General features: G+C 50.7%; 1 protein-coding gene across 6 annotated transcripts in view; it reads left to right on the top strand.

Moving 5' to 3' along the window:
* Nucleotides 1-23,709, top strand: part of LOC139755996 (glucocorticoid-induced transcript 1 protein-like) — a 316,760-nt gene that overhangs the window by 212,146 nt on the left and 80,905 nt on the right. The window contains exon 1 of one of the 6 annotated variants that reach the window (XM_071674920.1): nucleotides 18,355-18,401. The exons of the other annotated variants lie outside the window; for them this stretch is intronic. The gene's annotated coding sequence lies outside the window, so the exon portion shown is untranslated. Of the gene's footprint in view, nucleotides 1-18,354; nucleotides 18,402-23,709 lie in introns of those variants that run through there. 6 annotated transcript variants of the gene reach the window in all.

Raw genomic sequence — 23,709 nt, 5'->3', positions numbered from 1 at the left:
AATCTGGTTAAGTTTAATGCCTCCAAGACCCAGTTTCTACCCATCTCTTTAAAAACTCACAACTCTCGTCTCTCCTGTGACGGTTCTGTAATTCCACCTCTTGACTCAGTGAACGTACAGGGTATTACTGTAACATCCACTCTCTCTTGCAAAACACATTACGGAAATAGCTAAGTCTACCTCTAAGAAACTGGGTGTCTTGTTTAGATGTTCGAAATATTTCCTCTGAACAATTGCTCTGTTTATACATGGAATCGATCATCTTTGTATGGAGTGCTGCTCTCACATCTGGGGTGGTTCTAGCTCTGCATCCGTACCTGACAGAGTTGAGTCGAAAGCCATCCGACGTGTAAACTGTCCTGGGCTAACTTCCAAACTTGACCCTCTTGCCTTGCGCCGTAGTGTTGGTTCCTTTTCCTTCTTCTGCAGGTATTACTATGGTTTTTGCTCCTGAGAACTTGGTGCCTGTGCCCCCCCCCCCCCCCCACCGCTGGGTAGATCACGTAATACTCGCCAAGCTGCTGAGTCACATAGCAACTCAAGGGTGGGCCGTTTTGATAACTGTTTCGTTCCCTACACGTCGAAGTTTTGGAAATCTGTACTCTCTTCCGTCTTTCCGAATAACTATGACCTGCCACATTTAAAAAAGAAAAAAAAAAGTTTCACTTCCTCCAAAAATCATAAATACTTTCCCTCGTCTCTTCTTTTTCCCTTTTATAATCCTCTCTATATTTTAATTAAGGCCCGGCCTTGATGTGGACTTGTGTCCGGGACTGGAACCTCCAACGTTAGGAAAATAGAATTGTTCCTCTCCCTCCATCACCAGTCTCCCTCCATCACCAGTCTCCCTCCATCACCAGTCTCCCTCCATCACCACCCTCCCTCCATCACCACCCTCCCTCCATCACCAGTCTCCCTCCATCACCAGTCTCCCTCCACCACCAGTCTCCCTCCACCACCAGTCCCCCTCCACCACCAGTCTCCCTCCATCACCAGTCTCTCTCCATCACCACCCTCGCTCCAACACCACCCTCGCTCCATTATTCCCACCCTCGCTCCATCATCACCCTCGCTCCAACACCACCCTCGCTCCAACACCACCCTCGCTCCATCATCCCACCCTCGCTCCAACACCACCCTCGCTCCATTATTCCCACCCTCGCTCCATCATCACCACCCTCGCTCCATCACCAGCCAGTGACCGCATCTTGCTCCCGTAAGAGGAATTTTTCTTAAGCGAAAGCGGGAAAGACGGAAGGTGTTAAGTTCAGAAGCTCAGTCCTGTAACACATAAGGAAGTGGGGAGTGAGTGAGTAAGGAGGCCACTTGGTGCGTACGTCTTGTGTTTGCCCAGGGAGACAAGTGTACTCTCAGAGCACTGGACGGGGAGAGAATGTGGGGCGGGGCGGGGCGGGGCGGGGCTGGGCGGAGGGTTACTACGATATGTGGCAGCAGGTGTGGAGGAGAGAGAGAGAGAGAGAGAGAGAGAGAGAGAGAGAGAGAGAGAGAGAGAGAGAGAGAGAGAGAGGTAATACTACAGAAGTCGTCAGAGGTAACTGTGTTTAGGTGACCATCAAGATTTGCCAGTGGTAGGTTAGGAGAAGGTGTCTCACCTCGCACTGCAGTAAGGGAACACTGGTGTGAGGCAGAGGAAGCAAGAGGTTTTCTTCCAGTGGGGTTCCCTCCCATGGCTGATTGGCCTCAGGATAGGAATGATTGACGGGTTGGGAGCAGAGGTTGGTCGTCTTAGAGGAAGGGCAGATGTATATATGTATGACCTCCTCCTCCTCCTCCTCCCCCCATCCCTCGCATCAATGATGTCTACAATACAGCCGTGCACGGAGGGAGATATGACTGCAGGAGGAGGAGGTCATCATCCCGCTGGACACCACGCCTGGCAGGCGTGGCGCGAGAACAAGTCCTCTGGCATCAAGATACACACGAGATCATCTGAGTCTCAGGTACGGGTCGAGGGTACCCACCCGGATGCCGCCGCCTCCGCCCCTGGCCTTGGCTGGCTGTAGGGGTCAGATGGTACTTGATGAAGGTGGTGTAGGGAGGGACCCGCCTCAGGCAGCCACACCTGACGTGGACGAGGGAGGGTGATGCGCTCTGGTAGACGGCAAGACGTGGGGGCAGGTCGACTGGCGGGAGCGGCTGGCCCTAAACTGACGTCAGCGTCGGGTGAGGGTCACACCTGACGGGTTGGGTGAGGGTCACACCTGACGGGTTGGGTGAGGGGTCACACCTGACGGGTTGGGTGAGGGTCACACCTGACGGGTTGGGTGAGGGTCACACCTGACGGGTTGGGTGAGGGTCACACTTGACGGGTTGGGTGAGGGTCACACCTGACGGGTTGGGTGAGGGTCACACCTGACGGGTTGGGTGAGGGTCACACTTGACGGGTTGGGTGAGGGTCACACCTGACGGGTTGGGTGAGGGTCACACCTGACGGGTTGGGTGAGGGTCACACTTGACGGGTTGGGTGAGGGTCACACCTGACGGGTCGGGTGAGGGGTCACACCTGACGGGTTGGGTGAGGGGTCACACCTGACGGGTTGGGTGAGGGTCACACCTGACGGGTTGGGTGAGGGTCACACCTGACGGGTTGGAAGCAGAGGTGGTTGTCGCCTCATGGACAGGTTCATCATGTGTTCCTCGTCTTCTGCTCCTTGTGTGTCATTGTACACATAGTTGATGTGTCACACGGGGGCTTCGGAATACAGTGTAGGGTGTGTGGGTGTGTGTGTATGTGTGTGTGTGTGTGTGTGTGTGTGTGTGTACTCACACATACACCACATCTTAAGCAAGTCACCTATTTATCGACCAGCCCGGGAGGAGGATGAACACCTGAGTTAGGTGTGGGCCGACTGTCGCGCCTAGGGTTCGAACCCATGCGGGTCCGATCCCGGGCTGGCCCGTGCTGACTCATGGTCAGGAACGCTATGTCCGATTGTAGTACATTGTGTCACTTCGTACTGTACGTGGAGGGAGATGTACTCTCGTGGCACCGTATCACATGATCATGTACACAATCGCACTCTTATTACATCAGTTATCTTGTGGTAGAAATAATGACGATAATAGATAATATATGAAAGATGATAGATAAGGGTTGATATGTTATCGTGTTCACTACGTCATGCATCTACATGATCGTAGTCGTTTAAGACACATGACGTAATTGCCGCTGGGGGGGGGGGGGCTGTGGTGGTCGTTCAACACCCAGGTTAATAAGAGTTAACTGTCGTTCAGTCGTTACGTTGGATTTCCCCCCTCCGTCATTTACTGTAGACCCGAGGCTTGACACTGTAATACCCCCCACCACAGTCCCCAGCAGTAGGGTCGGTCCTTTCCCTACAACACCATTGGATAATGGGGTCTATGAACAACTGCTTTCAGAGAAGCTGGTATAATATGTCAGAAGGCAACCTCGGTTACATTTCCGTGGGCTGGCAATGTAATCCATGTATCAGTTACATTGGCACCTGAGGCATTGTATGTACGTCTTGCTGTGGTGGTTACATTGTATGTACGTGTCTTGCTGTGGTGGTTACATTGTATATACGTGTCTTGCTGTGGTGGTTACATTGTATGTACGTGTCTTGCTGTGGTGGTTACATTGTATGTACGTGTCTTGCTGTGGTGGTTACATTGTATATACGTGTCTTGCTGTGGTGGTTACATTGTATATACGTGTCTTGCTGTGGTGGTTACATTGTATATACGTGTCTTGCTGTGGTGGTTACATTGTATATACGTGTCTTGCTGTGGTGGTTACATTGTATATACGTGTCTTGCTGTGGTGGTTACATTGTATATACGTGTCTTGCTGTGGTGGTTACATTGTATGTACGTGTCTTGCTGTGGTGGTTACATTGTATATACGTGTCTTGCTGTGGTGGTTACATTGTATATACGTGTCTTGCTGTGGTGGTTACATTGTATATACGTGTCTTGCTGTGGTGGTTACATTGTATATACGTGTCTTGCTGTGGTGGTTACATTGTATATACGTGTCTTGCTGTGGTGGTTACATTGTATATACGTGTCTTGCTGTGGTGGTTACATTGTATATACGTGTCTTGCTGTGGTGGTTACATTGTATATACGTGTCTTGCTGTGGTGGTTACATTGTATATACGTGTCTTGCTGTGGTGGTTACATTGTATATACGTGTCTTGTGGGACTGACGCGCCATACACCAAACCTCGGCTAAAGTGCATAGAGACACAGATTGGTTATGATAACCGAGTAAATTAGTTACTGTATATCGTCCTGGGAGTAACACTTGTGTTCCCAGGTCTGTCCACCTTGTGTTGCCTCGTATATAAGAAAGGAAAGATCTATGTTGTGTGTATTGCGTGGTTGTGGGCGACAGATGCCTCCACGAGAGAGGTACAGAAGCTGTGCTACACACATGTGGTACAGAAGCTGTGCTACACAGATGTGGTACAGAAGCTGTGCTACACACATGTGGTACAGAAGCTGTGCTACACAGATGTGATACAGAAACTGTGCGACACACATGTGGTACAGAAGCTGTGCTACACACATGTGGTACAGAAGCTGTGCTACACACATGTGGTACAGAAGCTGTGCTACACACATGTGGTACAGAAGCTGTGCTACACAGATGTGGTACAGAAGCTGTGCTACACACATGTGGTACAGAAGCTGTGCTACACACATGTGGTACAGAAGCTGTGCTACACAGATGTGGTACAGAAGCTGTGCTACACAGATGTGGTACAGAAGCTGTGCTACACAGATGTGGTACAGAAGCTGTGCTACACACATGTGGTACAGAAGCTGTGCTACACACATGTGGTACAGAAGCTGTGCTACACACATGTGGTACAGAAGCTGTGCTACACAGATGTGGTACAGAAGCTGTGCTACACAGATGTGGTACAGAAGCTGTGCTACACAGATGTGGTACAGAAGCTGTGCTACACAGATGTGGTACAGAAGCTGTGCTACACACATGTGGTACAGAAGCTGTGCTACACACATGTGGTACAGAAGCTGTGCTACACACATGTGGTACAGAAGCTGTGCTACACAGATGTGGTACAGAAGCTGTGCTACACAGATGTGGTACAGAAGCTGTGCTACACAGATGTGGTACAGAAGCTGTGCTACACACATGTGGTACAGAAGCTGTGCTACACATGTGGTACAGAAGCTGTGCTACACACAGATGTGGTACAGAATCTATGCTACACAGATGTGGTACAGAAGCTGTGCTACACAGATATAGTACAGAAGCTGTGCTACACACATGTGGTACAGAAGCTGTGCTACACAGATGTGGTACAGAAGCTGTGCTACACACATGTGGTACAGAAGCTATGCTACACACATGTGGTACAGAAGCTTTGCTACACAGATATGGTACAGAAGCTGTGCTACACACATGTGGTACAGAAGCTGTGCTACACACATGTGGTACAGAAGCTATGCTACACAGATGTGGTACAGAAGCTGTGCTACACACATGTGTTACAGAAGCTGTGCTACACAGATGTGGTACAGAAGCTGTGCTACACAGATGTGGTACAGAAGCTGTGCTACACAGATGTGGTACAGAAGCTGTGCTACACACATGTGGTACAGAAGCTGTGCTACACAGATGTGGTACAGAAGCTGTGCTACACAGATGTGGTACAGAAGCTGTGCTACACACATGTGGTACAGAAGCTGTGCTACACACATGTGGTACAGAAGCTGTGCTACACAGATGTGGTACAGAAGCTGTGCTACACAGATGTGGTACAGAAGCTGTGCTACACAGATGTGGTACAGAAGCTATGCTACACAGATGTGGTACAGAAGCTGTGCTACACACATCTGGTACAGAAGCTGTGCTACACAGATGTGGTACAGAAGCTGTGCTACACACATCTGGTACAGAAGCTGTGCTACACAGATGTGGTACAGAAGCTGTGCTACACAGATGTGGTACAGAAGCTATGCTACACAGATGTGGTACAGAAGCTGTGCTACACAGATGTGGTACAGAAGCTGTGCTACACAGATGTGGTACAGAAGCTGTGCTACACACATGTGGTACAGAAGCTGTGCTACACAGATGTGGTACAGAAGCTGTGCTACACACATGTGGTACAGAAGCTGTGCTACACACATGTGGTACAGAAGCTGTGCTACACACATGTGGTACAGAAGCTGTGCTACACAGATGTGGTACAGAAGCTGTGCTACACACATGTGGTACAGAAGCTGTGCTACACACATGTGGTACAGAAGCTGTGCTACACACATGTGGTACAGAAGCTGTGCTACACACATGTGGTACAGAAGCTGTGCTACACACATGTGGTACAGAAGCTGTGCTACACAGATGTGGTACAGAAGGTGTGCTACACACATGTGGTACAGAAGGTGTGCTACACACATGTGGTACAGAAGCTGTGCTACACACATGTGGTACAGAAGCTGTGCTACACAGATGTGGTACTGAAGCTGTGCTACACACATGTGGTACAGAAGCTGTGCTACACAGATGTGGTACAGAAGCTGTGCTACACACATGTGGTACAGAAGCTGTGTTACACACATGTAGTACAGAAGCTGTGCTACACAGAGTTGACCTGGTGTAGGTGTGTTTACCCACATTAGACAAGTCAGGGACGGAGCGAAATGGTTCCGTGAGGTGGCGGGTGTCAGCCATCTACTGACACTGTCGTCAGGACCGTCTGACGTGTGGACGGTGGTGATGTATGTCAGCTGTGCTGACGTTGACATCATGGTGAGCCAAGTGTTAGCTGGTGCACACGTGTGATCTCCCTCTCTCTTGCAAGATGTCCATGGCCACCGTGGCCCACGTTGTCAAGGTGTCCATGGCCACCGTGGCCCACGTTGCCAAGTTGTCCATGGCCACCGTGGCCCACGTTGCCAAGCTGAACACCCCAGCACGTGTCTCGGGCGGTGTAGGGGGTGTAGGGGGGCCCCCGTGGTACCAGGGCGCTCCTCCTCCTCCTGCTCCTGCTCCTCCTGCTCCTCCTCCTCCTGCTCCTCCTCCTCCTCACAGGTTCAGGGGGAGGCCCGGGGACCACGGTGTATGTGTCAGTCAGTCATCATGGGACACACACGGGTCTCCTCCGGGGTCCGACACAACACACACTGGACGGCACCCGCTGCCATGACTCTCTCTCTCTCTCTCTCTCTCTCTCTCTCTCTCTCTCTCTCTCTCTCTCTCTCTCTCTATACTCTCTCTACTCTCTTGAACTCGAAACAATTCCTTCCCCTACCTCTACTGACACACACACACACACACACACACACACACACACACACACATTTAAAGTGGAGCGGGTAGTACAGGTGTACGCCGCCAGGGAGGGAGGGAGGGTTTCCCGCCAAGTCTGACCAGCAGGTTCAACTCCCTCCCCAGTGCCTCCCCAAGGTTCACCTCCCTCCCCAGTGCCTCCCAAAGGTTCAACTCCCTCCCCAGTGCCTCCCCAAGGTTCACCTCCCTCCCCAGTGCCTCCCCAAGGTTCACCTCCCTCCCCCGGTGCCTCTCCAAGGTTCGCCTCCCTCCCCCGGTGCCTCTCCAAGGTTCACCTCCCTCCCCCGGTGCCTCCCCAAGGTTCACCTCCCTCCCCCGGTGCCTCCCCAAGGTTCACCTCCCTCCCCAGTGCCTCCCAAAGGTTCACCTCCCTCCCCAGTGCCTCCCAAAGGTTCAACTCCCTCCCGTGGTGCCTCCCCAAGGTTCACCTCCCTCCCCAGTGCCTCCCAAAGGTTCAACTCCCTCCCGCGGTGCCTCTCCAAGGTTCAACTCCCTCCCGCGGTGCCTCTCCAAGGTTCAACTCCCTCCCGCGGTGCCTCTCCAAGGTTCAACTCCCTCCCGCGGTGCCTCTCCAAGGTTCAACTCCCTCCCGCGGTGCCTCTCCAAGGTTCAACCCTCCCCCGGTGTCTCCCCAACACCTCCCTAGTTGACCTTGCTCCCAGGTGGGGTATGTCCCAGCCCCACAGTGGCTGTACGTGTCACTTGACACAGCATTGTGCACTGCAGAGCCACAGCGCCATGTGCGTTCAGTGGCCACAAATTGTGGCGTTTTTAAAGACTTTATAAACGTTGGCGTTTTTTTTTTTTTTTACGGATTTACCAGGAATAATATGCAGGTGCTTACACACACACACACACACACACACACACACACACACACACACACACACACACACACACACACTGGAGAAATTGTCTATTATGCTTCATAAACGTCTGTCACCGTTTTCTGTGTGTGTGTTTGTGTGTGTGTGTGTGTGTGTGTGTGTGTGTGTGTGTGTGTGTGTGTGTGTGTTTGTGTGTGTGTGTAAATCCACTGGAGAAACCCCCACTCGTGACCTTCATCTCCCTCCCCCACTGCGTCAACTGGTACATGACAAGCATGGCGATGGTTGTGTACAGACGTGACCCATATATGTGTACACCGTCACCATGATCCTTGATGCCCTTGGCCACTCCTGACCAGAAACACCCCACCCTGAGCACTACCCAGGGGCGTCATGCACTACCCAGGGGCATCATGCACTACCCAGGGGAATCATACATTGTCCAGGGGCATCATGCACTACCCAGGGGCATCATGCACTACCCAGAGGCATCAAGCACTACTCAGGGGCATCATGCACTACCCAGGGGCATCATGCACTACTCAGGGGCATCATGCACTACCCAGGGGCATCATGCACTACTCAGGGGCATCATGCACTACCCAGGGGCATCATGCATTGTCCAGGGGCATCATGCACTACCCAGGGGAATCATACATTGTCCAGGGGCATCATGCACTACCCAGGGGCATCATGCACTACCCAGGGGAATCATACATTGTCCAGGGGCATCATGCACTACGTAGGGGCATCATGCACTACCCAGGGGCATCATGCACTACCCAGAGGCATCAAGCACTACTCAGGGGCATCATGCACTACCCAGGGGCATCATGCACTACCCAGGGGCATCATGCATTGTCCAGGGGCATCATGCACTACCCAGGGGCATCATGCACTACTCAGGGGCATCATGCACTACCCAGGGGCATCATGCGCTACCCAGGGGCATCATACATTGTCCAGGGGCATCATGCACTAGTCAGGGGCATCATGCACTACCCAGAGGCATCAAGCACTACTCAGGGGCATCATGCACTACCCAGGGGCATCATGCATTGTCCAGGGGCATCATGCACTACCCAGGGGCATCATGCACTACTCAGGGGCATCATGCACTACCCAGGGGCATCATGCACTGCTCAGGGGCATCATGCACAACCAGGGGCATCATGCACTGCCCAGGGGCATCATGCACTACCCAGGGGCATCATGCACTACCCAGGGGCATCATGCACTACCCAGGGGCATCATGCACTGCACAGGGGCATCATACACTGTCCAGGGGCATCATGCACTGTCCAGGGGCATCATGCACTACCCAGGGGCATCATGCACTACCCAGGGGCATCATACACTGCACAGGGGCATCATGCACTGCCCAGGGGCATCATGCACTACCCAGGGGCATCATGCACTACCCAGGGGCATCATGCACTGTCCAGGGGCATCATGCACTGCTCAGGGGCATCATGCACTGTCCAGGGGCATCATACACTGCCCAGGGGCATCATGCACTACCCAGGGGCATCATGCACTATCCAGGGGCATCATGCACTATCCAGGGGCATCATACACTACCCAGGGCCATCATACACTGCCCAGGGGCATCATGCACTACCCAGGGGCATCATGCACTGACCAGGGGTATCATGCACTACCCAGGGGCATCATGCACTACCCAGGGGCATCATGCACTACCCAGGGGCATCATGCACTGCACAGGGGCATCATACACTGCCCAGGGGCATCATGCACTGTCCAGGGGCATCATGCACTACCCAGGGGCATCATGCACTACCCAGGGGCATCATACACTGCACAGGGGCATCATGCACTGCCCAGGGGCATCATGCACTACTCAGGGGCATCATGCACTACCCAGGGGCATCATGCACTGTCCAGGGGCATCATACACTACCAAGGGGCATCATGCACTGCCCAGGGGTATCATGCACTGCCCAGGGGCATCATGCACTGCTCAGGGGCATCATGCACAACCAGGGGCATCATGCACTACCCAGGGGCATCATGCACTACCCAGGGGCATCATGCACTACCCAGGGGCATCATGCACTACCCAGGGGCATCATACACTGCACAGGGGCATCATGCACTGCCCAGGGGCATCATGCACTACTCAGGGGCATCATGCACTACCCAGGGGCATCATGCACTGTCCAGGGGCATCATGCACTGCCCAGGGGCATCATGCACTGTCCAGGGGCATCATACACTGCCCAGGGGCATCATGCACTACCCAGGGGCATCATGCACTATCCAGGGGCATCATGCACTATCCAGGGGCATCATACACTACCCAGGGCCATCATACACTGCCCAGGGGCATCATGCACTACCCAGGGGCATCATGCACTGACCAGGGGTATCATGCACTACCCAGGGGCATCATGCACTACCCAGGGTCATCATGCACTACCCAGGGGCATCATGCACTGCCCAGGGGTATCATGCACTGCCCAGGGGTATCATGCACTACCCAGGGGCATCATGCACTACCCAGGGTCATCATGCACTACCCAGGGGCATCATGCACTACCCAGGGGCATCATACACCACCCAGGGTCATCATGCACTACCCAGGGGCATCATGCACTACCCAGGGTCATCATGCACTACCCAGGGGCATCATGCACTACCCAGGGGCATCATACACCACCCAGGGTCATCATGCACTACCCAGGGGCATCATGCACTACCCAGGGGCATCATACACCACCCAGGGTCATCATGCACTACCCAGTGCCGTCCCAGGGGACGGATGCTGCACGTAGTGGACGCATGGTGCCGTCCCAGGGGACACGTGCTAAACGTGGTGGACGGACGGTACCGTCCCAGGGGACAGATGGTGCACGTGGTGGACGGACGGTACCGTCCCAGGGGACACGTGCCACACGTGGTGGACGGACGGTACCGTCCCAGGGGACACGTGCCACACGTGGTGGACGGACGGTGCCGTCCCAGGGGACACGTGCCACACGTGGTGGACGGACGATACCGTCCCAGGGGACACGTGCCACACGTGGTGGACGGACGGTACCGTCCCAGGGGACACGTGCCACACGTGGTGGACGGACGGTACCGTCCCAGGGGACACGTGCCACACGTGGTGGACGGACGGTACCGTCCCAGGGGACACGTGCCACACGTGGTGGACGGACGGTACCGTCCCAGGGGACACGTGCCACACGTGGTGGACGGACGGTACCGTCCCAGGGGACACGTGCCACACGTGGTGGACGGACGGTACCGTCCCAGTGGACACGTGCCACACGTGGTGGACGGACGGTACCGTCCCAGGGGACACGTGCCACACGTGGTGGACGGACGGTACCGTCCCAGGGGACACGTGCCACACGTGGTGGACGGACGGTACCGTCCCAGGGGACACGTGCCACACGTGGTGGACGGACGGTACCGTCCCAGGGGACACGTGCCACACGTGGTGGACGGACGGTACCGTCCCAGGGGACACGTGCCACACGTGGTGGACGGACGGTACCGTCCCAGGGGACACGTGCTACACGTGGTGGACGGACGGTACCGTCCCAGGGGACACGTGCCACACGTGGTGGACGGACGGTACCGTCCCAGGGGACAGGTGCTGCACGTGGTGGACGGACGGTACCGTCCCAGGGGACAGGTGCTACACGTGGTGGACGGACGGTACCGTCCCAGGGGACAGGTGCTACACGTGGTGGACGGACGGTACCGTCCCAGGGGACAGGTGCTACACGTGGTGGACGGACGGTACCGTCCCAGGGGACAGGTGCTACACGTGGTGGACGGACGGTACCGTCCCAGGGGACAGGTGCTACACGTGGTGGACGGACGGTACCGTCCCCGGCGCGTGGGAACACTTTGTTCCTTTGACCTGTGTCACGTGACCTGGACGTAACGACCCTTGACCTCCCCGGGGGATGGTGGACGAGCCTGTCCTCAGACGGGCAGGTCAGAGGTCACGCCTCAGGGTCGTATGACCGTGTGATGGTCAAGGATGGCACCGTCTTGCCCCCGGTGGGTTGCCATACCCGTGTGGTCAAGGATGGCACCGTCTTGCCCCCGGTGGGTTGCCATACCCGTGGTGCCATACCCTTGCTCTCCCCCCCAGGTGCTTACGTCTCTTGTGCAGGTGTGGCATGTCCAGTGTGTGTGTGTGTGTGTGTGTGTGTGTGTGTGTGTGTGTGGCGTTGCTCCACCACGTGTCTGTCACAGGGAGAGGTTGGTGACCCAGTGTGGCACAGCGGGAGGAGGGGGGGGGGCACGGTGCGTGGGTGCGCGCGTCTCTCTCTCTCTCTCTCTCTCTCTCTCTCTCTCTCTCTCTCTCTCTCTCTCTCTCTCTCTCTCTCTCTCTCCCCAAGTGTAGAGTCAGTTCAGTGTGGAGTCGCCCAGAACCTCGTGATGGAAGGCTCTACAGCCCCGAGGCTGCGCTACGGACAGTAGCAGGGAAATGTGGACTTCTTGTTGTGGGGTGACTTTTCACTCGCGGTATAACCTCGAGCAGGCGGAGTCCGGTAACATTTGAGAGAACCACTGTAAAGATATAACATGTATACGTTTAGTTCCTGTCGCTGGTGGATATTAACAAAGTAGTCATCCCACTGTATAAAGTTCAACACACCACCGTCATCCCACTGTATAAAGTTCAACACACCACCGTCATTCCACTGTATAAAGTTCAACACACCACCGTCATCCCACTGTATAAAGTTCAACACACCACCGTCATCCCACTGTATAAAGTTCAACACACCACCGTCATCCCACTGTATAAAGTTCAACACACCACCGTCATCCCACTGTATAAAGTTCAACACACCACCGTCATCCCACTGTATAAAGTTCAACACACCACCGTCATCCTACTGTATAAAGTTCAACACGCAACAGTCATCCCACTGTATAAATTTCAACACGCAACAGTCATTCCACTGTATAAAGTCCAACACACCACCGTCATCCCACTGTATAAAGTTCAACACACCACCGTCATCCCACTGTATAAAGTTCAACACACCACCGTCATCCCACTGTATAAAGTTCAACACATCACCGTCATCCCACTGTATAAAGTCCAACACACCACCGTCATCCCACTGTATAAAGTCCTTGACCCATCTCGTCCACGTGAAGGATTACGCTGAGCCAGGCTACAGGCTGACGGGGTCCCGGGTTCGATCCTCCAACAGCATGTTCTATGAATGTGCGCGTTTCTGTGCACTTTATTCGCGTATGTATATATATATATATATATATATATATATATATATATATATATATATATATATATATATATATATATATATATACTTAGAAAAGCAAATGGATTTGTATGTAGCATTTATGGATTTGGAGAAGGCATATGATAGAGTTGATAGAGATGCTCTGTGGAAGGTATTAAGAATATATGGTGTGGGAGGCAAGTTGTTAGAAGCAGTGAAAAGTTTTTATCGAGGATGTAAGGCATGTGTACGTGTAGGAAGAGAGGAAAGTGATTGGTTCTCAGTGAATGTAGGTTTGCGGCAGGGGTGTGTGATGTCTCCATGGTTGTTTAATTTGTTTATGGATGGGGTTGTTAGGGAGGTGAGTGCAAGAGTTTTGGAAAGAGGGGCAAGTATGAAGTCTGTTGGGGATGAGAGAGCTTGGGAAGTGAGTCAGTTGTTGTTCGCTGATGATACAGCGCTGGTGGCTGATTCATGTGAGAAACTGCAGAAGCTGGTGACTGAGTTTGGTAAAGTGTGTGAAAGAAGAAAGTTAAGAGTAAATGTGAATAAGAGCAAGGTTATTAGGTACAGTAGGGTTGAGGGTCAAGTCAATTGGGAGGTGAGTTTGAATGGAGAAAAACTGGAGGAAGTGAAGTGTTTTAGATATCTGGGAGTGGATCTGGCAGTGGATGGAACCATGGAAGCGGAAGTGGATCATAGGGTGGGGGAGGGGGCGAAAATTCTGGGAGCCTTGAAGAATGTGTGGAAGTCGAGAACATTATCTCGGAAAGCAAAAATGGGTATGTTTGAAGGAATATATATATATATATATATATATATATATATATATATATATATATATATATATATATATATATATATATATATATATTATACTTTGTTGCTGTCTCCCGCGTAAGCGAGGTAGCGCAAGGAAACTGACGAAAGAATGGCCCAACCGACCCACATACACATGTATATACATACATGTCCACACACGCACATATACATGCCTATTCATCTCAACGTATACATATATATACACACACAGACATATACATATATACACATGTACTTAATTCATACTGTCTGCCTTTATTCATTTCCGTCGCCACCTCGCCACACATGGAATAACAACCCCCCTCCCGCCTCATGTGTGCGGGGTAGCGCTAGGAAAAGACAACAAAGACCCCATTTGTTCTCACTCAGTCTCTAGCTGTCATGTATACTGCACCGAAACCACAGCTCCCTTTCCACATCCAGGCCACACAAAACTTTCCATGGTTTACCCCAGACGCTTCACATGCCCTGGTTCAATCCATTGACAGCACGTCGACCCCGGTATACCACATCGTTCCAGTTCACTCTGTTCCTTGCACGCCTTTCACCCTCCTGTTATGTTCAGGCACCGATTGTTCAAAATCTTTTTCACTCCATCCTTCCACCTTACATTACAAGCACTGTTTTTTAGAACATGTCTAAGATTAGCTAAGTTGGGAGAATAGGGCAACGCTAAACATTTAGACATCCTTATTTGTCACATTTTTGTTATAAGAAGCATAAAATGTCTTCTTAGCTTTCCAGTAAGTTTCGTTCATAAACCAGTTGGGATAATTTAACTGCCTAAACATAACGTCTTATATGAGTACATTCATCTACCAGTCCTATGGGATCACATATCCCTGGTGCTCTTAAAACATAGTTATGTCTGTGGTCTGTGTTTAACCACGCCACTCATATTGCTGTAGCCAGGCAGTAGTAATGATTGCGTGTGGCCAGGCAGTTATAATGATGTGTGGCCAGGCAGTAGTTATAATGATGTGTGACCAGGGAGTAGTTAAGATGAGGTGTGGCCAGGCAGTAGTAGAGATGGCGTGTGGCCAGGCAGTAGTTATAATGATGTGTGGCGCGGCAGCAGTAGTTATAACGATGTGTGGCGCGGCAGTAGAAGTGATGAGGTATGGCCAGCAGCAGTAGTTATAACGATGTGTGGCCAGGCAGTAGCTATAATGATGTGTGGCCAGGCAGTAGCTATAATGATGTGTGGCGCGGCAGTAGTAGTGATGTACGTGGTAGTGTGGTGTGGCCTCCCGGGTGGGTGAAGGTTCCGGGTGGAGGAAGGATCCGTGTGTCCTGATATCTTTATGTTGTGTGACGTCACACTTCGCTTCGGGGCTGATTTCCCGTGAGGGCTGGCGGGGGGGCTGGCGGGGGGGAGGGGGGCGTGTCCATTCATGTGTGTGGTGGGGGTCTGGCCGGGGCGCCGAGCCTGCGCCGCTGATGGAGGGAGGGAGGGAGGGAGGAGGTGCACGCTTCAGGAGGATGAGTGAGGGAAACTATCCTCCCTCCCTCCCTCCCTCCCTCACACTACAGCCTCCCTCCACCCCACGTATCTAGGCTGGGAGACGACCCTCCTCCCTCCCTCCCTCACACTACAGCCTCCCTCCACCCCACGTATCTAGGCTGGGAGACGACCCCTGCCCCAGCCCGACTGGCTCGCCAGCATCCATTGCCTCCGTCAGCCGTCGAGCGTAGTAATACACCAGTGTACACAACAGACACAGCAGTCCTGTGTACAACAGCACCTGACACAGCAGCGCTGTACACAGCTACACTGTACATAGCAGTACTATACATAGCAGCACTTTACGCAACAGCACCTGACACAGCAGCACCAGGTACAGCAGCATGAGACACAGCAGCATCAGACACATCAGCACTTTACACAGCTGCACCAGACACAGCAGCATCAGACACAGCAGCACTGTACACAGCAGCATCAGACACAGCAGCACCAGACACAGCAGCATCAGACACAGCAGCATCAGACACAGCAGCACCAGACACAGCAGCATCAGACACAGCAACACTGTACACAGCAGCATCAGATACAGCAGCACCAGATACAGCAGCATCAGACACAGCAGCACCAGACACAGCAGCATCAGACACAGCAGCACTGTACACAGCAGCATCAGACACAGCAGCACCAGACACAGCAGCATCAGACACAGCAGCATCAGACACAGCAGCACCAGACACAGCAGCATCAGACACAGCAACACTGTACACAGCAGCATCAGATACAGCAGCACCAGATACAGCAGCATCAGACACAGCAGCACCAGACACAGCAGCATCAGACACAGCAGCACTGTACACAGCAGCATCAGACACAGCAGCACCAGACACAGCAGCATCAGACACAGCAGCATCAGACACAGCAGCATCAGACACAGCAGCACTGTACACAGCAGCATCAGACACAGCAGCACCAGACACAGCAGCATCAGACACAGCAGCATCAGACACAGCAGCACTGTACACAGTAGTACTGTACACAGCATGTTATGCACACAGACATGAGCAATTATTTGTGTGTGTAATACCCAACCTTATGCTCCTCCTCCTGTGTTATCACACAGCTATGAACAACTGTACTTGTTGCACACGTCGTACCATCGTGCGCCAGGGGTCGTACCGTCGTGCTTAAGGGTCATACCATCATGTTTAGGGAGTCGTACCTGCGTGCTTGAGGGTATTACATCATGCTCAGGGGGTCGTATCTTCGTGCTTAAGGGTCGTACCATCATGCTCCAGTGGTCGTACCGTCGTGCATCAGGGTAGCACCATCATGCTCAGGGGGTCGTACCTTCATGCTTTAGGGTCGTACCATCATGTTCAGGGAGGTCGTACCTTCATGCTTTAGGGTCGTACCATCATGCTCAGGGAGGTCGTACCTTCATGCTTTAGGGTCGTACCATCATGCTTAGGGAGGTCGTCCTGTGTTGCCTTGAGGATGCACCGTCATCCTCCAGGGTCGTGCTTTACTTGTTCTCTGAGGTCGTACTGTCGTGCTCAGTGGTCGTACTGTCGTCGTACTGAGGGAGGATGGGGGGTAAACGCATGGCTTAAAGGCCTTTACGTACCTTGTTCACATACATACTGGTCGTATTCACGTAGCCATACATACTGGTCGTATTCACGTAGCCATACATACTGGTCGTATTCACGTAGTCATATATACTGGTCGTATTCACGTAGCCATACATACTGGTCGTATTCACGTAGCCATACATACTGGTCGTATTCACGTAGCCATACATACTGGTCGTATTCACGTAGCCATACATACTGGTCGTATTCACGTAGTCATACATACTGGTCGTATTCACGTAGCCATACATACTGGTCGTATTCACGTAGTCATACATACTGGTCGTATTCACGTAGTCATACATACTGGTCGTATTCACGTAGTCATACATACTGGTCGTATTCACGTAGTCATACATACTGGTCGTATTCACGTAGTCATACATACTGGTCGTATTCACGTAGTCATACATACTGGTCGTATTCACGTAGTCATACATACTGGTCGTATTCACGTAGTCATACATACTGGTCGTATTCACGTAGTCATACATACTGGTCGTATTCACGTAGTCATACATACTGGTCGTATTCACGTAGTCATACATACTGGTCGTATTCACGTAGTCATATATACTGGTCGTATTCACGTAGTCATACATACTGGTCGTATTCACGTAGTCATACATACTGGTCGTATTCACGTAGTCATACATACTGGTCGTATTCACGTAGTCATACATACTGGTCGTATTCACGTAGTCATACATACTGGTCGTATTCAACTTTATTCCTTTTTTTGCGTTTTTGTTTGACTTTTTTTTTATTTGCTTTGTTTTTGTCCTTGTTGACATTCCCCCTCTGTTTATGTGCTCTGTGATGAGGTTTTTCCTTATCCCATTGTGAGTCCACACTTCACATGTGTAAGTATGACAAACACAAGATAAGCTTTTACAGTGTCATGTTGTCCACCAGGAATGTTAGGTGTGTTGTAAACAAAGATGTGGCTTGTCAAGTCTTTGAAGACGGTAACCACAGTTAGGTGTGTTAGGGGGTCCATACATACATGGCCAGAGAGACTCACACACACATGTCTTGTTGCTCCACAGGTACGTGGAGTTAATGATGAGTGGGGCGAGTGGTGATGCATCCAGCACACAGGTACGTGGAGTTAATGATGAGTGGGGCGAGTGGTGATGCATCCAGCACACAGGTACGTGGAGTTAATGATGAGTGGGGCAGGCAGTGATGCATCCAGCACACAGGTACGTGGAGTTAATGAGTGGGGCGAGTGGTGATGCATCCAGCACACAGGTACGTGGAGTTAATGATGAGTGGGGCGAGTGGTGATGCATCCAGCACACAGGTACGTGGAGTTAATGATGAGTGGGGCGGGCGGTGATGCATCCAGCACACAGGTACGTGGAGTTAATGATGAGTGGGGCGGGCAGTGATGCATCCAGCACACAGGTACGTGGAGTTAATGATGAGTGGGGCGGGCGGTGATGCATCCAGCACACAGGTACGTGGAGTTAATGATGAGTGGGGCGGGTGGGCGGTGATGCGTCCAGCACACAGGTACGTGGAGTTAATGATGAGTGGGGCGGGTGGGCGGTGATGCGTCCAGCACACAGGTACGTGGAGTTGATGATGAGTGGGGCGAGTGGTGATGCATCCAGCACACAGGTACGTGGAGTTAATGATGAGTGGGGCGAGTGGTGATGCATCCAGCACACAGGTAAATGAGGGTTCTTCCCCCATGCCTCCTTAACCACGGTTATGGGCACGTGTGTGCCCAGAATGACCCATGGACGAGGTGGGGAACACTAGCTTTTGGTATATAATTGGGCTTGCATCTAACGCTGTCCTTGACCACTCATCTAACACTGCCCCATCACTCACAACCAGTACTGCCCACTCATCTAACACTGCCCCATCACTCACAACCACTACTGCCCACTCATCTAACACTGCCCCATCACTCACAACCAGTACTGCCCACTCATCTAACACTGCCCCATCACTCACAACCAGTACTGCCCACTCATCTAACACTGCCCCATCACTCACAACCAGTACTGCCCACTCATCTAACACTGCCCCATCACTCACAATCAGTACTGCCTTCCACCACTCATAGCCAATACTGCCCTTCACCACTCACAACCAACACTTTCCCTCCATCACTCACAACCAACACTTTCCCTCCATCACTCACAACCAACACTTTCCCTCCATCACTCACAACCAACACTTCCCTCCATCACTCACAACCAACACTTTCCCTCCATCACTCAAAACCAACATTGCCCTCCATCACGCACAATCAACACTCTTCTCCATCATTTACAACCAATACTGTCTTCCACTACTCACAACCAACACCTCCCTCCAATGGTCACTCACAACCAACACTTCCCTCCATCACTCACATTCAACACTTTCCCTCCATCACTCACAACCAACACTTCCCTCCATCACTCACAACCAACACTTCCCTCCATCACTCACAACCAACACTTCCCTCCATCACTCACAACCAACACTTCCCTCCTTCACTCACAACCAACATTGCCCTCCACCGAGGACAACATGTTTTCATGGCGGAGTGACCTTGGCTATCTCAGTTGGCTGACCACCACCCTGGCGGAGGCTTTGGGATCACAGTAAATATTGATAACTATAATGTACACAGACTTTGTGAAACCTTGATATACGTGACCATTATTGCACCAGTCAGAACACATACAGTAGAATGCGGAAGAGGGGAATAACCGCGGGGGAAAAATAGAAGATACAACTTTTATAACTAACAGTTCACAACGCTTTGTGGTTATAAATCCATTTATTTCATTTCCTTCACGACAGAAGGCTCAAGTCCTCCAGGGAACCATACTGTCTTGTGTTTTTCTTTCTCATGTCATACATTATCACAAATACGAGCCACAGCGTCATGTGTATCATCCTTCGGAAATGATTTTAGATTACGTGTGAAAACCTTTCATCAACAGAATACACCGAGAAACTACAAATGGACTTAAAGACTTCCTCAAGGCCACTGAGGACAACATGCTTTTTAGTGGGATAGGTTCCAACTCTTCCCGTGTGCGGATAATGAAGGAATCTAGTATAGTACAGAGCACCACACGAACACAGACACCTTCATATCACGTTTGTATAATGTGAAAGACATCGTAGTCATTATGTCTGACGACATTAACCTAGTAAATAAACAAGGCAACAGTTGCCTCTTCCAAAAAGCTGATCACTTAGAGACCAAATATGAGCTAAATATGTTATTTTAACAATTGTGATTCGTGCATCATGACTAGGCTTGTACCATGCAAAAACTCGAAGGTGTCTTGAGTCTTTGTGTACATTGTAGATCAAGTTTTTGCACGGCAGCTGCAGTACTTGGGACTGAGACATCAAGATATGTAAAGGAGGAGACATAGTCAATGAATTTTTTATGGGTTATCATTTTAGATGGTCATCTACCATTACTACTAAGTCGTTTATCGAAGAAATTGGTTTAATTACAGAGATGATTAAGCCAAGGCGTTGACAGGCTGGGTGTATGCATTTCACGATGTGTTTTGGTGTGTACAAGAATATTATTAGCATAGTAACTGATTGTGATGTTCCTGGACTTTCTGGGATCGATTTCAGTAATGTATTGATTATTGTATTGAACAAAGTGGGGCTAAGTACTCCACCTTGTGGCATATCTTTAACTTCAGTCTGTAGCCTTGAAACAACGCAACAGACTTTTTTGGTTAGAGGTAGGCGTGTGTTTAGTGCTGGAACAGTCCACCTATATCCATCCTCGCTAACTCATACAAAATCATACCTATTAGTAATATAAAAGGCAGCTTTGAAGTCAAGAAATATGGTGTCACCATGAAGTGGTAAGGAAGTAATGATACAGTTGTGTACACTTTTGCCGTGTGTGAAACCATGATTGTTAGGTGACATATGTTCTTATGATCCTCACTTCGCACACCACCCCAACCAAAACACCCTGTATGTATCTGCCACTCTCTCAACAAACCTTCAGAATACTCACTCCATCCCCTCACTTCGTCAGTGTTGAGCAACATCCTCTCACACGTTATGCATACACGACTCGTCAGGGAGATGATAGGACGATCTTCATCAGGTTGTGTGTAGGTATTGGTACAATTAGGCTGCTGGTCCATGAGGTGGGTCAATGACCCGTGGCCTCACTCACATTATCCAGCCTTAATGATGGGTTACCAGGCTCACGTAGTACAAGTCGAGTGATGTCAGTAAAGTACCATCCTACCCAGGGGCAGGCCCTTACCCCAGGAGGGCTGCATCGAGTGCAGGCAGACTTGGTAAATGGCGCATCACATTCATGGTGTTGCTTCTGTGTCATGATTTGTGTAAGCTCTCTTTCTTTGAGTTTGTTGTGCAACTCCTCCCTAGTCTCAGGTAGCAGCGTGTTATCGCTAGGAGGAGTATGAGCCCATTTTGTGATGAATTCGGTAGCCTTCTGCATCGGGTTGGTGGGATATTTGGTTTTGTACTTTCCAGTCATTCTGTTAATACTCTTCCAGGTTTGGCTTCAAGGATTGCGTTGATTTCGTGTACAAACAAAGTGTTGCCAGTCATATTGTCTTAAGTTCAGTCCCTCGTTCCCTCGCTGCTGCTGCTGCTAGAGATGTTGGAAATAGTGTTTTGGCATTTTATGTGTTCGAAGTTGTGTGTATCCTTTACCTACCTATTTCATCAGCCATAGATTTGAGTATGTTCCAGTTTTGTGTTATTATACTACTGATGTGGCCTACTGTGAGGTGCTTTCCCTGGAGTTGGCTCGCTTTGCTTAAAGAAGTTGTAGAACCCTCGACTCAAGGTTAACATTTAAAGGTTGTACAGTTGTAGGTTCAATAGGATTACAATCAGATATATTAGAATTGTGGTGATGATGGAAGATGATTAAGGCAGAAATTATCAATATGGTCGAGAAAACAGTACCCAAACACCAAAGTGGTAAAGGAAGGAAAGACTTATTCATTCATTCTACAGTTACTGGAAGTATATGAAACGTTGTACGAAATCAGTATAAGAAAAAAATTACTTTTTTTTTTCTTTTTTTACGTTGGAGGTTCCAGTCACAGACAGGAGTCCACATCCAGGCCAGGCCTGAATTGATATAGAGAGAGGATTATGAAAGGGGGAAAAAAAGAAGAGACAAGGGAAAGCATTTACGAATTTTGGAGGAAGTGAAAAACCTGTCTTTTACAACATGCCTGGTCATAGATGTTAGGGAAAGACATGACGTCATAAAGGATATCAAAGCAAATGTTAAAGAAAACGACTGACAGGAACATTGCTTAACAGTATAGTGACATCACAATACTCAGCTCCAACATTGCATATATATATATATATATATATATATATATATATATATATATATATATATATATATATATATATATATATATATATATATATATATAAACATGGAATACCTCAGTCCATGGCCCGGGAGCATGCCAGAGTGGCTGCAGTCATCACAAGCTCTGGGATGTAGGACGGTGGAGAGAGTTAAGGTCATTGTGTAGATATTTAGGAAGTGGACCACAACCTCCAGGTTGTGGTGATGACGTGGGCTCCTGGCTCGCTACCTGCTCACATCTTGCTCAACCAACGAGAACACTCAGCACCTTGGTTGAAGTGGGGCCGTTACTGTAGGGGTAGAGGACTACTGCAGTGTATATATCCCTCCACAACTGACAACCAACCCCCCCCCCCTCCTCTAATACGGCCCTCCTCCACTCACAACCCTCCCTGTAACTGTCCATCCTTCACAACTCTCCCTCCAGCATTACCCTCCACCATACACAAACATCCCTCCAGCATTGCCCTCCAACATAGTCCTTCACAACCCCCAAGCATCCGTCCAGTAGTGCCCTCCACCATTCACAACCCGCCCTCCAGCACTGGCACCCAATATCAGAACCCTCCCACCAGCATGCCTCACAACTCACAACCCTCCCTCCAGCACTGACCCCAGCACCCACAACCCTCTCCTACACAAGTCAGTATTACTCACAATATGTACAAGTGTGGCGGTTGTTATTGGGAAGGAGGCTGCCCAACTGCAGTGTGATGACAGTGGTATGAGAGAGAGAGAGAGAGAGAGAGAGAGAGAGAGAGAGAGAGAGAGAGAGAGAGAGAGAGAGAGAGAGACTTGGGTTGTTTCATTCTGTGAGTTATGGGTAGTGTGGCCCACCTTATTGTTTCTCCCGGCCGGTGGTGGAGGAGGAATGGGTTTTAATGTGTTGTGTTTGTTGCTGGGTTGACCCACTGTGTTGTTGCAGACCCACCCACCTGCCTGGTGCACCACAAGATCCACGTCTCACACACACTTACCTGATCATACATCACTACAACCCCTCCTCCATCACCACTCACCAGTATGGCTCACGATGACCACAAC

Source organism: Panulirus ornatus, chromosome 20, assembly GCF_036320965.1.
Source record: "Panulirus ornatus isolate Po-2019 chromosome 20, ASM3632096v1, whole genome shotgun sequence".
Taxonomy (NCBI): domain Eukaryota; kingdom Metazoa; phylum Arthropoda; class Malacostraca; order Decapoda; family Palinuridae; genus Panulirus; species Panulirus ornatus.
This window is presented reverse-complemented; position numbering and strand designations above follow the sequence as displayed.